Raw genomic sequence first — 17308 nt, 5'->3', positions numbered from 1 at the left:
TTTTCTTTGTTTAACGTTGTGACTGCACTTATTGTTAACTAGATAATTTCCTTTGGAGCTAAGCGTAGACATTTCGGGGTCCACAACGTCTGCTGAGAGGTACTGCGTTTAGGGGGTTTGTAGGATTGTAGTTTCTGGGTTCGTCAATTGTTGTGGGGCAGTATGCTGGGAGACATTCTAGGGACGTCGCTTTTGGGAGTGGTGACTCGGATAGAATGGCCGAGAAAGGGTTGGGTGGGCGAATGAATGAATGGTGTAAGTCTGTTCGGGCGATTTCCCGAAACTCAATACCGCTCGGATGAAGGGGCCGTAATGATAGTCCTCCCGCACTTCAACCTTTCCCCTCGCCAACCCTTCGCCATCTCCCTCGTTCTCTTCCTCTGTTCTCCATCTCTCCCTAAGCACACCCCATTCCCTGTTACTCACAATGGCGTTTTTATACGTGAAATAGTTGGTGCTGATCTGTAAAATTTGCAAATACGCATGCAATTCATTAGATAGTAACTCAGTTAAAGTTATTTCTCCCAACCAAATGGATTTAAATTTTCTTTTAACATGTTTTTAAAACCTCCGTTTTAGTGCTAACTTAATTATTAATTTACTTCGTAAGTACCTATTCTGGTAGTGGGAGAATCAGAATAATAGTGAGTTAGTGTGCTCATGTTTAGGAATTTGATTCTGCGGTTCGAAAAAGCGTGCTCTCAATGAATAATTTATTCTTAACGTTTAGTTCGGCCAGGCGACATCTTATTACTCGCTTTTTCTTAGTTTGCTTCGTCTGCATATTTCATCGACGGAATCTTGAAATTTATTATTGACCTACTTCCCATGGTAAGGTAGGCTTGAAGTGTTTCACTCTCGCTTGCTGGTGATGGTAATTCAATATGCAAAAATCATACGTTTTGAAATTTTCTTCCATTTTGCTATGATTAATTACCTAATTTGAAATGAATGGAAAAAGAAAATTTTCTCAATATATGGGGTTAGTTTCTTTTTGAACTCTTTGCTCAAATTGCTGTCGGAGGAAGCGAGTTCAAGCCCAGTAGATTCCGAAGTTATATTTTCCAAAATTTGAATTTTTTTAATATTCCGCAATCAGTAATCGGCAAAGAATAATGCTAATAGCAATCGTTTTCAGATTCTGTATTTTAAGATTTATTGATTTGACATTCAATGTTTTGATGATTCATACATGATTCATAATTCACCCAACATGTAATAGTATGAAAAACATATGAAGAAGCAGCATTGAAGACTCTTTGAAGTAATCAGGAAGTTTTCAATCTCTCCGTAAATGGAGGCGGCTTTCAATCCTTACTTAACTGCCTTGTTCTTCTACTCTCATTTTTAATAAATAAAAGTAGTACCCATGCTTTATTATCTGAGCAATAGAAATATCATGTTTTCTTTATTGGTGATTTGCTTACTCTTGTTAAAAAAGCATTTAATTTATCTATTCAACTTTTTTTAAATTATTTATTGTCACCTTCGCAGAACATATCTACACAATTTGAACGAAATCAAATTTTTAATGTTTTTTTTGGTGTAACGTGTACCCTATCTCCTCAACAAATTGGCTCTTAAGATTTGCATATTCAGAATACATTTTATTTCTCTACGTCTTCATGTAAATCATCATATTAGAACTCATAAAATAAACTGTAAAAGCGAAATAAATTATAAAGGAAAGTTGTTCCAGTCATGGAAACGTGCGAACAGAGACTAGTGAGCAGTTTTTACCTAAATTAAGCAGGCAGCCCCATGGAGGCTACGTACTTGGATTTGATTTGCTTTCCTTCAATGAAAAAATTGTGTTAGAAACTTAATATATTTCCCTCACTGCCTTCACAGTAATGATTGAATATGATATGTAAACTTTCTATTCATATAACTTTCTCTTATTTTCCAAAAGGATAGGGGTGAGAATACGTTTTCTATCGAAATTGAGCGACAATAATCCTTTCATGATAATTACCATTCATGCGTCGTACTTCGTTGCCAAGTTTTTGGAATTCTATTGAATTTCAATTTTTCCTCGAGTTTTAGTTCATTTTATTCCATTTTGTCTCGCGATAGTTACGATTAGCTGTAGTGTATTATTACAACACCGAGGAAAGAAAATTTTACTTTGAGTGCTATTATGTATATGGTATTTAAATTTTCTACTTATGCATCCGCGAATAACTCACGTATGTTTTCAAGAATTTATTGAATCATTTCGAGGTATTGCATATCATTTCTGCCATGATTTCTCGAGGAAATGTGCTCCGTTCACCATTTTCTCCGGTTGAGTGCGCGGGAATGGTCGAGGATATGTATGTGAGCTCGTCCTAATTTTCTGCTCAAACCAAAAAATGTTCTCAAATTCACCGGCCAGCGATTCGTGAAATGCTCTCCGAATAATGTAGTCTTTCCGAACGTGTCGGATGGAGAACCCATTTGCGGTGAAAAGAGTCTTCTCTCCCGGAAGATTTGCACTACTTACTTAATGTCTCTCGCCGGGAATAATTTCAATGGTGCCGTTCCAAAAAGAATAAAAATTATTTATGTGGCTACATTCACATTGGGTGGACAAGTGGGTGGGTGCCTTTTTTTTTAACCATTTCTCAGTATGTTTGTGTGGATGTTTTTGCGAAATTTATTCGCTGGAAGTTCTTTTCAATCCTCGTTTGCGCGTAGGTAGGTAGGTAGCTCAAGTATTATTGCAAGTGAAGTACGGCTTTCGTCGTCCGATGTCGAAACGTTGAGGTATTTTCGGACGGTTGCACCCAGTCGGAAAAAAAAGTAAAAAAAAAGGCTGCCGACAGAGCGTGCTGAGCGGAAGCCACTCAGGACCTAATCCCGTCGCAGCGTAGCCGCATTGTCGTCTCGAAACGCACTCGTGTGAACCGCTTTCCTCGTGAGAGCCTTGCAGTTGGTCTTTCTCTGTCCGTTTCTGTGTTTGACGGACGGCGCGGACTACCATACCTACTACTTAACACCACTGCTGCCGCCCGCGCGATTATGCCAATTCTTCCGGCAGGCCGCGTACTTGCCGCGGCGTACGTCGGAATTAGCGGCGCGTCGGTCGCTCTTCCGGAGTGGCTATCGCGTTGCATTAAAACTCGTCGCAGTATCAACGCCATCGTAGTCTTCGGAGTGAGAGAGTTTTCATGATATTTCTATGGTAAATACGATATTCTCTTTTTTTGGCGAAATTTGAATGGCATAAAATAGTGAAATTTCGCGGAAAATCTATAGGTTGGGTGTGCTTTCGTGTATATTGTGACAGAGAGAGAACAAGAATTTAATATAACTAATAACTTCAGGCTTTACTTTGTGAAACCTCTCCATATTGGAAGTAAGGAAATAAGGAACCTTACAAAGTTTTATTTCCTTACTTCCAACAAGAATTTAAGCTTGGTATGTTGATTAGATGAAGAAATAGTTTGTCGAATTCGGGAATTTTTTAGAAGAACCAGTGATTGGTATCCGAAAATGGCTATTAAAGGAAACTTCTATGTATACCTTGGGCACAGTCGATGGAATAATCATTAATGATCGATGGATGATGGTGCAATGAAAAATATGGAAGTCACGTATGTATTACCCTGGTCATTAATGTAAAAACGCCCCTGAAGCCATTTCATGCGCGTGATGTCATGCGTCAATTTTTTCAAATATGGAAGTGACAAAGCTTGACGAGAACCTCTGTAAACTATATGAATGTAAATTAAATGTTGGATCATTACTGTTTCTACTTCACTTAGGAGTAATTGTTGCCGTTTGATGAAAATGAGTTACTTATAGTATAAATTGCAATATAGAAGAATACAGAATCATTCGTAGCCCGGAAAGAAGGATGTAAAATTGGCCTTGATAACCGTTATGAATTTCGAATTAATCGTAATCAATCAATCACTATAAGGGTGCATTTCCCATCAGAAATAATATGTAGTGGCTTATGTACCTCGAGCACACATAGTACTGGAATCGAATTACATGGATCATTTGTGTAGCTATGCAGTGTTATGCAGTCTTAGAAAGGAGGTTTCTAAAATTGGAATCTTAAGTGACGTAGACGACGATAAAAATTTGCGTTTTATATAAGTTTAAAGAATAGGGTGGTTTCCTTCATCAAAGAAAACGAAAGGCATTGATTGCGATTCCTTACCCACCATTAGTGTATTCATAATATACAAATTATTTGGTTTTAGAAATCACAGTTCAGACGAATGGCAATGGTCAATTTTAACTGCATTTGAAAAAGGCCAAAATTTTAATTATCGTTTACACTTCAACTCATCCACTGCATACTAATATCTTAGATTTGGGCGTTTTTTAAATAAAAATATAATTTTTACTTTTTTAATTTACCTTCTAATAGGGTAGTTTCCTTCATCAAAGAAAACGATATGCATTGATTGCGAATCCTTATCCCACCATTAGTGTATTCATATTGCACAAATTATTTGGTTTTAGAAGTACCGGTTTAGACGAATGGCAAGGGTCAATTTTATCCTCATTTGAAAAAGGCCAGATTGGCGCCCATGCGATGTCACTGCACGTGACGTCACAGGACCTAGGTTCTATACGAGTAGATAGGAGTTTTACATCGTCTGAGATTACCAATGCATGCATGAGGCACAGAGCTCAGGGAAACATGTCTTAACAATCACCTATTAAAACTGGCTAAGGTCGGAAAGTTTTCTTCGTTTGATAAGGTATTAATAATCCTTATTTAAGCCAAGCTCTACCAGCTAGCAGGGTACTCTGCTACCTGCTAGCATCCTGCATCGTACCAGCGCTCAAAGCCTCGCCCCAAGGTCACCTCACACGCCGACAGCGGGAACCAGAATGACATCACACGGCATTTTCCCAGCATTCATATTTAGCCGTCGCGTTTTCGCGCGCTTGAAAATTTACACTTTTCATTTAATAACTAAAAATACATATCGTCATTTAAAAATCTAAAAGCGTGAAATACGTACTCCAGGAGTAATAATATTTCGATTTAGGCAATAAAAAATATTAGGAAACCACCCTATTATAGTTAGTGTATTGGGAGGGGGATACATTCGAAAGATGGTTGTGGAAAGCGGGAAAAAAGTGACCGGGATGGAAGAAAGTGTGTCTGTGTAGAGGAGAGGGATATTGCGCAGCCGACCGCGAGGAAATCGACGAGCGAGCGTCGGAAATCATTCCTCCTCCCCTCTGGTGGCAAGAATGCACATCTCTCTCCAGTCTGGGCGGTTTTCGGTGGGCGTTTAAGGAGGAGGGGAATGTTTTTTCCACGTATTTTCCGCTCACTTCCGCGCATTTTATTTTTCATCTGACCCAGCCAAACATCTCGATATCCCCTGCCAAGTTTTCCATCTCCACACATTCCGACCCTTTTACTTTTCCCCCCACTCCTCTCCCGCTAAGTCCCCTTTTGCCGTCTGTGTGGAGTGGGCCCGGTTTTTCAGTCGCAAGGCCATCCATTCATCGAATGGGCGGGTGGGATTTGTGGATGAGTAATTTGCGGTGGAATCCTCAAAGCCAAGATGCGATTAGGTCCAGGAGTACTTTATCCCACGACTTCATCCTGCGGCCGGCCGCGCCGCCGTAAAAATGTCTGAATTTCCAGCTGGCTCTGTTTCGTTCAGCTATGGCATCTTTTTACCTTCCACTGGGGAAGTCCTCTCAGTGACGTATTACTCGGCTAAAACGTGTGATTTCTTCTTAAAAATGTCTGGGTGTACAAGGTAGAACTTAGTTAATTTGCCATGGTGATTATTGTTGGAAAACACCCCATCATTAATTTTCCACTCTTATGCCAGTGTCTCAAAATTGAAATTTTAGAAAAACAGGCAAATAGTTACGCGCATGCGTATAAATTATATGCCTTGAAAATTTCAAGATTTAAATTTAAAAGTTTTATCTGAAACCAAAAACGATAAAATATGATGCTGAGAGAGGTATGGATGTGTTGTAATCTGAATTTTGAGTGCATGCCACGTACCCACGTCGATGCACACATGATACCGTGTTTGCCACCTTAAAGGTTTTAGCCTGGGGTTGAGTTTTTATGCATCATATATTTTCCTGAATAGTATGCAACTAATTTAATTCACCAATCCATGTGGGTTAACGTGAAAGTCTAGGTAACATCCCTTTAGACTAGTTACTATTTTTTATGCTCGACGCCTTTTCCGTGCATTTCAATAGCATTGCGTAAATTTGTGAGGAAATACGTCACCATAAAGGAGAAATAAGAATGAACCACGTCCCATGCGCTAACATTCTCCAAATCCGTCTGTGTTGCTGGAAGTTGATCTGTTAACTGTAGCCTTTGCAGTTAGCTAATTGCATGAAATCGGTGGCGGAAAAAACCAGTCGAGGCTCTGTATTTTTCCGTAATGTCTCTCGTGAAGTGTATCCGTAGTTCACCGTGTAAACATCATATACTTTTTATCTCCTCTTCAATCTCCTACTTTTCGTATTTTTTCTGAGATATTCTCCTAGGATATACGTCTCTAAAATTATAATTGACCTTCCCCTTTGTGTTAGTGTGAGTTGTTTTCCCATGCGAGTTGGATAGAAATTGTATTCTCTCTCCAATTTTCCTCTGCCATTGGCCGCTCTATTCGCCCCTAAGTCAGACCTCACCATCGCTTTTCAATTGTATCTTGTTCCCGCTTTCTACATTTCAGTATTCATTTTCTCATCACTCGTGTAAATGTTAAAGGATTGATCTTCATCAAAATATGGGCTGTGGAGAGCGAGGCATGCGTCCTTATAAGTTCATTGGTGAAAGTAGCATCCATAACATGTTTGTCGATGTATTGATATGTTACCGCATTCAACCCCTTACGGAACGTCTTCTTGTAGCGCTGTGTAAGACCTTAATGTCGCTCTTGAAGTGTATCCGTAACCCTTTTAGGTCTCTTCTCCGATGAGGGGTCATTCTCTGCGATCTCGAGTGCGAGTAGTTTTCCCTAGCGAGTTGAAACGAATTTGTTGTCTCTCGCCCGTTTCCCACTGTCCTTGGCCCATCTATTCACCTCTAGACCAAACCCCTCTCTCCTATTTCCACTTCTGCAGCCGCCCCACCCTCCCCCACCGACCGCAAGACGTCCGCTGGAAGTGCTACATGCCTACTGGCAGCAGAGCGGGTCCCGGCGCGGCGCGCCCTCAGTGCTGCCACCATCCATTCAATCCGTGAACTTTTGTTTCCGCGCTGTTTTCCATACAAATTGCATTTGGCAGACGACGTGGATTACCCGGCGCGTCCGAATGCAATGCAATTAAGGTCGCCCCTTGTGCAAGTGTCGCTGTGTGCAGTCGGCTCTCTACCGAGTGTGCCACAGGGGGGGCAACTGAGCAGCTAAAAAAAAAACATAACGAGGTGGAGAAAGGGAAAAGGGGGCGAGCGGGCCGTGGCGGTTTTGCTAGTTTTCGAGATTGACACGTGAACACATCGCCAGGACGGCGACAGAGAAGAAAAAAAGGAGCATCGGCGAGACAGCTCGAATTCAACGTCCGGATTCATCGCTCGAGACGCGAGTCGCCTAGCGGTTTTGTATGGAAATAAGTTTTAGGCCCACCACGTTAGGATGATTTAGAATGTCCGTTCGCAATCAAAATCGTAGGGTCGGTAATCCAACCTTCGCGTTGAATCACCGAGTTGGTGTAGTACTTGAATTAATGAAAGCCAGACCCTGCAGAAGTAATACCACGGCCAACGACGCATGCTGTGATCTTGATGCCAGGGATTGAGTAAACATATTTTTATGGAAAGGCTCTTTTGGGGGAGATGGCAAAGATTTATATCATGCTAAGATGAGGAGTCATACTACTTCTACTGACCCTTGCACATATCAAAAAGAGGACAGCGTCGAGATAAATCGAGTTATAAACGGAATTCCCAAGGCGTCCTTCAAGGAGCAAGCTGCTTAGGGGTTCCAAATAGTAGATTCTGAAAATTTATACAAATATTTTTCGCATTTGACGTGTTTCTTTGAATTCTCAGAGTTTTAAAGGTTTGCAAATTGGCTTTTTTGTCTACAATTTAATTGATAGCGTCAGTAAACTATTTAAAGAGAAAATCAAGCTTGACAAATTACTTTTATCGTCTGAAGATTTTCACAGCTTCTTTTATCTGTTGGTTCTCGGGTATTGCTGTGTAGAAAACATTTTCACTCAATGTTTCACTCCTCCTACTGGGAGTGTTATCAAGAGAATGGAAGGAATTTATTCTCATCTCGAGCTTATATATGTATTTCGTTACCCATTGTTGACTGGGATTTGAATTTTAGGCGATAGCCGTTGGTCATTATATTGGGCTAGGAACCCTCTCCATACACAGCTGAGGTTATATCCATCCTCCCTATTAAAGTTATTAGGCCTTTTCGCTATCTCGATGGATTCACGTATAAGACGCGGATGATGTTCTTCCGTCTTCGCCAATACTCGTGTAGCGTTAAACATTATTCATGCCCAGGGCTGGAGGTATAATGTTCAGCGACAGCTGATGCGTCCCACTGATGAAGTTTCAACGCTCTTTCGTGCTCTTTAAGCCTTTGGGAGATAAAACGCTTGCTCTGACCCACGTAGCTTCTGCCGCAGCAGCAGGGAACCTCATACACTCCCATAGATTGAAGGGGAGGATGGCTATCCTTCGGTGAAGGTAGGATATTTTGAATTTTCTTCACCGTGCAGAAGCGGGTCTTAATGTTGCCTTTTTGAAGGATCCTAGCGATTCTATCGGTGACCCCAGAGATGTATGGAAGTTTCGCGTATGTTAATGGCTTCCTCCCTTTGTGGTCGTCATCTTGAGGCGGGTGTCTTTCTCTCATCGCTCTATTTATGAAAGAAACACTGCAACCATTACCTTTCAGTGCCCACATAAGGTGTTGCATTTCACCACCGATATCCTCCGCATCACACACGATTTTGGCTCGGTGGGTTAGCGTTTTAATGACGCAGGCCTTTTGTTGTGGGTGGTGATGCGATGTTGAATTCAAATACCTGTCGGTGTGGGTCTTCTTTCTGTACACTGAATGGCCTAGGCTTCCATCCATTTTTCTTTTAACCAGGACATGTAGGAAAGGGAGACAACCTCCTCCTTCAATTTCTTTTGTGAATTTTATGTCTGGATGTACTGTATTTAGATGTACGTGGAATGCCTTAAGTTTTTCTTTCCCATGTGGCCAGATCACAAAAGTATCATCCACATATCTCAACCAGCATGATGGTTTCTCTTCACTCGTCTCAAGTGCCTTCTTCTCAAAAAACTCCATATATAAATTGGCTATCACGGGAGAAAGCGGGGAACCTATTGCCGCGCCACTTTTTTGTCCACATATTTCCCCGTTGTATAGGAAATAATTGTTTCGAAGGCAGAATTCAACCAATTTTGGGTAGTCCTCTGGTAGTCCATCACCTGTAAGAGTTTTTAAAATTTCCACTGAATCAGGGACAGGAACTTTGGTGAACAGCGACGTGACATCAAAGCTGACTAAAATATCTCTTTCGGTCACTCGAAGGTCATTCAGGATCTCTATAAAATGCACCGAATTTTTTATGAAGGAGTCCGTTCTGCCGACGAAATCCTGGATGCCTCTTGAGAGATATCGGGCTAACTTATAGGTCGGCGAACTATATCGTTATTACAATAGGTCTCAAAGGTGTACCTTCCCTATGGATTTTTGGTAGACCATATAAACGTGGAGCTCTGGATGCGGATGATAATTTTCAATGATTTTCCTCGGGAATTGAAGACCTCTTGATCAATTCTCTCACTTTGCGCTCGATTCTTGCTGTCGGGTCTTTATTTAGTTTCTCGTAAGTATCGTCATCCAGAAAGGAGAGAACTTTCTTGCCATATTCTTCCTTATTCATGATGACCGTTGCATTGCCTTTGTCAGCTGGAAGTACGAGGATGTTGTTATCGCACTTTAATTCGTTCAAGTAACGTAGTTCGGCAGCTGGTAAATTTAATATAGGCATTTTTGATCGTCGAAGCACTCGCACAATTTCATATCTCAAGGTGATGATGAAGTGAAAATGGTGGAATAGATGTCATTAAAACATAAGTGTGGAAAATCACGAGATTTTTTCATTGCGAGTAATGTTTTCTTTACGTTTCGTTCTAGAAAAATACAAGGAACTTCAAGCATAGAGATAGGGTCGTTGTGATCGTTAACTATGCTGGAGAACTCTTCAAATAACTTAAAAATAAAACAACTCTATAACTGCTCTTATTCTAAAACAAACAGCTTTTAACGCCAGGGATCCAAATTCTCTCTTTACCTCGGGGGTCAATGTGAGAATCACGGTGTAAGTCATTTTAATCAATTTTTTTCTTCTTATCTTGACTTCGTGAAAAGGGCTATGAAAGAAAACATGAGAACATATCATTTTAATCTAAATTTTAACGTAAAATCTTCAAAGCGAACTTCAGCGACTAAGATTCACAAAGATTGAGTTACCATGCTAAATTTTCTGGAAATTGCATTTGAAAACAAGCTTTTTTACCGGAAAATCAAACAACGGAATAAAACTAGATATTGCTTGAGTATATTCATGTCATTTTCATGTCGTTATATTAATATAAGGGCCATGGTATATAATACAATTCATAATTTATTATTAATGCCTGTACTATAGGCACTTTACAGTACTACTTCTATAGTTTTTATAAAATTAGTTTTATAATTATATATACATAAGGCAAATCTCGTTAATACATGAAAATGGTGCTGCGGTTAGGCAAAATACCTTTGAAAAAGTATTTAGGGGACTCATACCTTCAGCTCGATTGGTAGGTTTACCGTAACGAATTTCTCCCTTAAATCTGATCCTATCCTTATTAAAAACTGCCAGCGCGTTTTAGGTGACACTTGTTAACATTTGTCTTTAACTCGAATTCGAAATTTTCAGCTCTTCACACCTCTCAATAATCCTCGGAAGCATACGTTTTATTTTTGTTTGAGAAACGAGAAAATTTAATCAGAAAAAAGGTTTACCATAAAAGGCAAAATATGACTGGCCGGGAAGGAGGAGGCCACCTTTTTAACTTAAATTAGTATATAAATATCCGCATTCTGTGAATCGAAATTTTTATTTTTATCTATCTTTTCTATCGATAATGGAGAATGATTTTTGCTATACGTACGCGAAAAGTATTTGTTTTTGATCGGTTTGTAGCGAACGTACAATCCTAACTATTTGCCTCTGGAGAAAATTCCACGGTATGTCCGTGCTCGTTGTTAGCTTTCACGGTCATACCCTTTGACCTTCCATGTCTCCTTCTTCTCATCTTATACCTCCCTTTGCCCTCGGGCATCCGTGATTATCGGCGGCGGAGAGGGAGTGAGAATTTCCGGCCATCTCGTTAGGGATGTCCTCTCCATTCCGCCCGTATCAAGCAGTCAACTCCCGGCAAAGATATTCTCTCGCCTGATGAAGAGAGTAGTCACTCCCCGCAGTCTTCTTCTCTTTTCCCCTTAAGAGCCCTGAGGGAAGCAGCTCAGCCACACACATAGATCATCCCCCGCCCTGTCATGCCCCAAAACACGGCTTACTTTAATTCCCATCCAACAGGGGGGCCAACCTGCCAGATCCCAATCCCCTCCCACCACACTCTACCCCATTCTTCTTCTTCATCTCTAGTTCTTTGTTCTCTCCCCACAGATTTGTCTTTCTTATTCAATCTCTCTCTAAAAAAACTATCTTGTCCTCGGAGAAAAATGTCCACCATTGTTTCCCTGCGTTTCCAACGAGATGGGGACGGGAGTAACAGAAGCATTCCTCTTTAGTGTGCATTACGTGTCCTGCGGGTAAGATTTCGGTCTTGCAATTCTCCATCTAACTCACCCATAATCTGTCCCCAAGCTCTAGGCGAAACGGTACTGTGGTGCGCGAATCAAATGTCCCCCCTGCTTTTCTTTGTTTTGTTAGGAAGCATTGTTCCAGGTTCCTTACAGCTTCTATATATATTTTTTACGAAGGGAAGAAATTGCTGCTTAAGATTCAACGCAGCGGTTTAAAGTTCAATTATTATTAACAATGAGATTCCCTGAGTGTTACTACGAAAAAATGTCAGGATAAGGGTACCTAATGTAAAGTACAGGCTACAAAATTCGAATGGGAGAGGTAGTATTACGAAGACCGTTAATGCTTTCGTGCAGAGTCGTTGAGCTGGTTGGCGAAATCCTTACAATCAATAAATCTAATTGAAGCTCAGAGATAACTAGTCTTCTTCGTCATAGTATTTTACGATAATATTGCCTAGTAAAGTGTAGAAAAAATTCTTAAAATAATTTGGAGGAGCATAAATCCCATTTCCTCGATAGTAGCTGAATATGTGACACTGGATTGAATTATACTTTAATTATGCTCCGTTAGTTACTTTCTTCTAGTTTTTGGTTCACACTGTACTTATGTAATTTGGCAATCCTCTCATCCAATAATGCTATGCGTATAACTGATGATTTGCTGTCCTTGAAATCAACCGTATGGTTGTTTCCATCGTAGCCACACTGTCAATAAAGTTTAAGTTCTGACCTATATCAATCGATTTTGAGAGAACATTTATTCTTATCATACATAGTTTCACTTATCAGGAAAAGAAGTCCGCTTGCTAAGCATTCCATATTATTGTGTATTATTAGTCAAATTATTTGTGATACGGATTTGTCACATAATCGCTGGAATTTACTAATTATGTGGTCTTAATTCACGCCAGATCTGGCAATGACTGCTACAACGCCGATAGTCGTTTGTCCGGAGCATATGCCACTTGGGGGAAATTGGAGAGATTGATAAATGAGTTTGTGATTGATGCTTTTCCAGCATTACCTGCTTGGTAAGTTCTTACCTATTTATTTCAAACCATACGTTCTTCTTTCTTGCATATTCTAGCTATTATAAGTTCCTGGGGCAAACCTAAAAGCTTTCTCTGAACTCTTTTGATCTTATTAAATTACAAGTGGCTATTTTCCACATGTACGTCAATTTCGCCTCATAACCATTTTCAATGGAATGAGTATTATAGTACGACGGTCGTGAATTGAAATTGATACATTTGTGGAAAATTTCCTTTTATTTTTAAGTCGCTAGTATGCTAGAATTCCACTAAAAAAGCCTGAAACAACAACTTACTTTATTTCGTTATATTTAAAGTTTTATATAGTTTCCCCGTATTTAGAGCCATGTATCGAGAGAGCGATTTGGAGAGAATAAGTGTGTTCGAAGATCGATGGTATCTTTTGATCGAAATCTGCCGTAAATTTAGTGCATTAATTGCCGAAAGATGTAGACATTGACAATTATTAAAAAGACCTGATATTTCCGAATATAGATTAAGAATTAGCGGTTTGCGGTATTTCCCTTATAGCGGAATGGGTACCGAAACAGAACGACTCAAACATTTCGGATGAAATGCAGCTTAGTCTCTTCAGTGTCTTTCTCAAACACTGTCATGGAGTCGCCACTAAACCATTTTTTAGCGAGATTGAATTTATTTAGAACCCATGAGCAATGAAGAGTGTTCATTTATTTTGAAAATAGGTACAATATCATATTTCGAATTTATGGATACCGGATACTGATACCTAGATAACAATTTTCACCATTTTCTTTTAGTCATAAGCAGTATGTTATCTGTATTCAACGCGATTTAAGAATTAATTTCGATTGTACTATTTTAATGTGAAAACAATGGCACAACATTGAAGTAAATCTCAATGGTTTTAATTTATGTTTTATTTTACCGATCAAGAAGCATATGGGTAAGCATTTTTTGTCTTTTTAGACTTTATTGGCAAATTGTAGGAGGTTTTTGGAAACGTACCTAAATGAAATAGGTTACAGCTTGGTGTAGCCGGTGTTCGATGTTACATCGGCTCGGTTGAAATAATGACTGTCTTCCGGTGGATCGCTTTCAATTAGGTATATACCCTCGGTACGGTGTTAGCGTGTAGGTACGAGGTACGTTATTGCTTTTTCATTCTCTCCCTGCTGTCAATCACACACCGTATTTCCACACGCGTGCTGCTTCAAACGCGTGAGTTGGCGTGAAGTGGAGCTGAACGCAGACAAATGATACCTCCGATTAATTATCATCATCGTTTATGAAGCAAAAGGAATAAAATTACGTCGATATTTATCCATATTTACTTATTGAATTTATTTTTTTCATGGAAATATGTGCATGGATACTTTATTGTTCCACATGGAAAAGAATTTTTCCTATTTCTGCCTGACAGGTGACTTTATCAAGTTTGTCCTACAAAATACATGTACTCTTACAAGCTCTTCCGCAAGCGTTTGCGTAGAGCAAATCATATCGTGTGAAGCGTCGAATTGTTTGCGTGCAATGAAGCATGTTTGGATAATTATAGTCTCACAATAGTTTCTTTGTACAAAATTTTTATCCTGCAAAACAATCTTTATTCTGACTTTTATTCGAATTTTCAGCACTTATGGCTATTTTTCTTTATTATTCTCCTGACTTACCCCATGTTTATACTTTTTCTCGCGTCTAATCTATAGGAAAACGATAAACAGTATTCAATTGGAAGATGTAAAATTTGTAGTAAATACACCACCTTCATTGAAGGCTGTTGATATGAAACCGAATCCTTTATTTTTAAGCGAAAGGATCTAATCATACAATTTCTGATCACTACATTTTCTGTTTACTTTGTGGAAAATACTAAGTTAATATTTTAATTTAAGTAAGTGTACAGTAAAACTGTATCAGCCGCCATAAATCTAAATTACCAATTTTTACAAAATTTTACTTAAGGAAAGGTATGCTGTGTAAGTAATAGTCTTTTAGAGTTGGTGTTTGAGTCCATACCACTCCACTATAGCACCATTGTTTCTGCCACACTCTGAAAATGGTGTTGAAATAGCATTTGATGTCATGAGTTTCTATACTATATTTTTCCTCACTGTTCTTAAGTGTGAGCATTCCCTGATGTGAGATTTCGAATGAGTATATTTTTTCTTTTTCTATTAGAGTCTAACTTACGGTGATCGAATTTCCTTGTGGTTTCTCACCCTGCGGTGTAATTGAAGATAGTGCCTCCGTCAGATTTCCTCCTAGAAGCAAATTTTACCCGTGTCTCTCATTATTACGGCATTAGATATACCATTGCCATATATTTACTTTCACCTCCTATTTTACGCTGCGAAATACATTTTTATGCATAGGATAAGGAATTTTGATTTTTCATAAATCCGTCTATTATGAACATTCCGCTATTTGATTCTTTTGCACAAATTGGGTCGACATATACCTGTATTTAAACCAATTTTTGTACAAAAACAAAATAACATGGTTAATTTTTTATTTTAACTTTATTTTCACACTTGATTGGCCGATTTTAGCTGGTAAAACGTCAAGAAAGGCTTTCAATTGATAAAAATATTACCTATTCTTTGGCCCATTAATTTAACTTTCGCGGGCCACGTGCCAAACTTATTATCGCTGTAGTCACCGATATCGCTGAAGAAACTTTCTTCTGAGAAAATATTGGCCACAGATTTGATTTAAACCCTATTTCGATGCTTTTCCTTCATTTTAAAATAGAGAGTACACTTAATTGGTGTGCTTTACTATTTTGATCAAACAAAGTTCTTATTTGAAATAAAGAAATCTGAATAGTACTTAAAGAACCACTTCACAGGTAGAGTGGGTGGTGTTGAAAGAAAAGCCTTTTAAGCTTGCGCTGCAAAAATCAGCTTTCATACGAGCGAATATTTCTCTTGATGATTCCTCTTGAGGGATTTGTGATTATTTTTTCACAATTTGCTTTTTGCTCGCCGTACTTAAAAAAGAAGAGAGGGTCTTTGCGTACCTAACTTCCCCTTCTGGTATCTGTTGTCTGCCCCACCTTCTGTTTGATGGTGTGATTTCAGGGGTGGAAATTTGCGTGTTTCCCCCTTCAAGGCTAATTTATATTTTCTTTCCTCCTACAATTTCTTCTTCTCATCTTTCTTCTTGTGGGTGTTATAAGGGAGGATGGAATGAGGGGGTAGGCATCACTTAAATAAAAATCCCGAGCGGGCAAACAGTCGTTTTTTCCACCGACCATCTTTTCATCTCTCTTCTTCCTATCCATTTTAAACGCCATCGCGTACATTTTAACAAAATTGCATCATAAAAATATTGCGAATGATAAAAAAATCATCAGCTTACACAGAATGTGCTGAAAAAAGTATTTTTATATTTATATAGTTTTATCAAATATTAAAGCATTGTAACAAGCTATCTTCTCTGAAAAATCTTGTTTAAATTTCAATGACCACAACGACCATTTACTTTTCAAATAGTTCACGAGAGGTATGCAAATGAGACAAAGCGTTGGTCAAAATTTTTGGAATCGAATGCCATTCAGGATTTATTTCACTTCCATAATCTCTCTTAAAAAATCTTTAACGAATAAAATGTTACTCATTGGATTTTGTTCTTCCTTTCCAATAGGCTTAAATCTTGAGTATCCATGGGGTGAAATATGATACTGAAAATACCAAAAAGTCATTACCACTTGGGGTTTTAAAAATGGCGAGTTTTTACGTATTTATAGATTTATTGAATATTAGAGTGAGAGGCGTTATTATCACCTAGATAAAAATAAAATCCCGATGGATCAAACTTGGGAGTCTTTATGTATACAGACCACCCGTTTCTCTTCTCCTGATTTATTTATTTTCATTTTAAACGCCACCTCATTCATTTTTGCCGAATATTGCCCTGAAAGTATTGTGCATACTACAAATTTCATCAATTTTCAATTCCATTTGAATACATTTTAGTAAATATTAGATACTTATTACCTTCACCACTCTCTTGAAAACGTACTTAAATAAGTCATAACTTGGTTCCTGGTAGGCGAAAGGTAAGCAAATAAGCTAAAGAATTGGTCACATTTTTTATCAATTGGTAATCTTCTAGTATTTATTTCTCTGCAAAAAGACTTTCTACCAAGCAAATAAATCTAAAGCGAATAAAATATTGCTAATTGAATCAAGTTTTTCCTTTTCAATTGGTTGAAATTTTTATCATACATGAAGTTTGTGGTGAAATAACGAGACTAAAAATACTAAAAGAGCCATTAGCGCGGGAGATTCCGGAGAAAAATGTCGTGTAAAGGGAAGAAAGGAATGAGGGGGTTATCATCACTTAAATAAAATAAAACTGGGAGGGAGCAAACTGTCTTTTGTCCACCGACCACCCTTCAGTCTCTCTCTCTCTCCTCTCCCGGTTTCTTCTTTTTCATTTTAAACGCCATCCCCTTCGAGATAAATCACCCGAGAAGGTCTGCACTCTTGC

The sequence above is a fragment of the Ischnura elegans genome, chromosome 9 (assembly GCF_921293095.1).
Source record: "Ischnura elegans chromosome 9, ioIscEleg1.1, whole genome shotgun sequence".
NCBI lineage: Eukaryota > Metazoa > Arthropoda > Insecta > Odonata > Coenagrionidae > Ischnura > Ischnura elegans.
The sequence above is the reverse complement of the archived record's forward strand: the minus strand, read 5'-3'. Positions refer to the sequence as shown.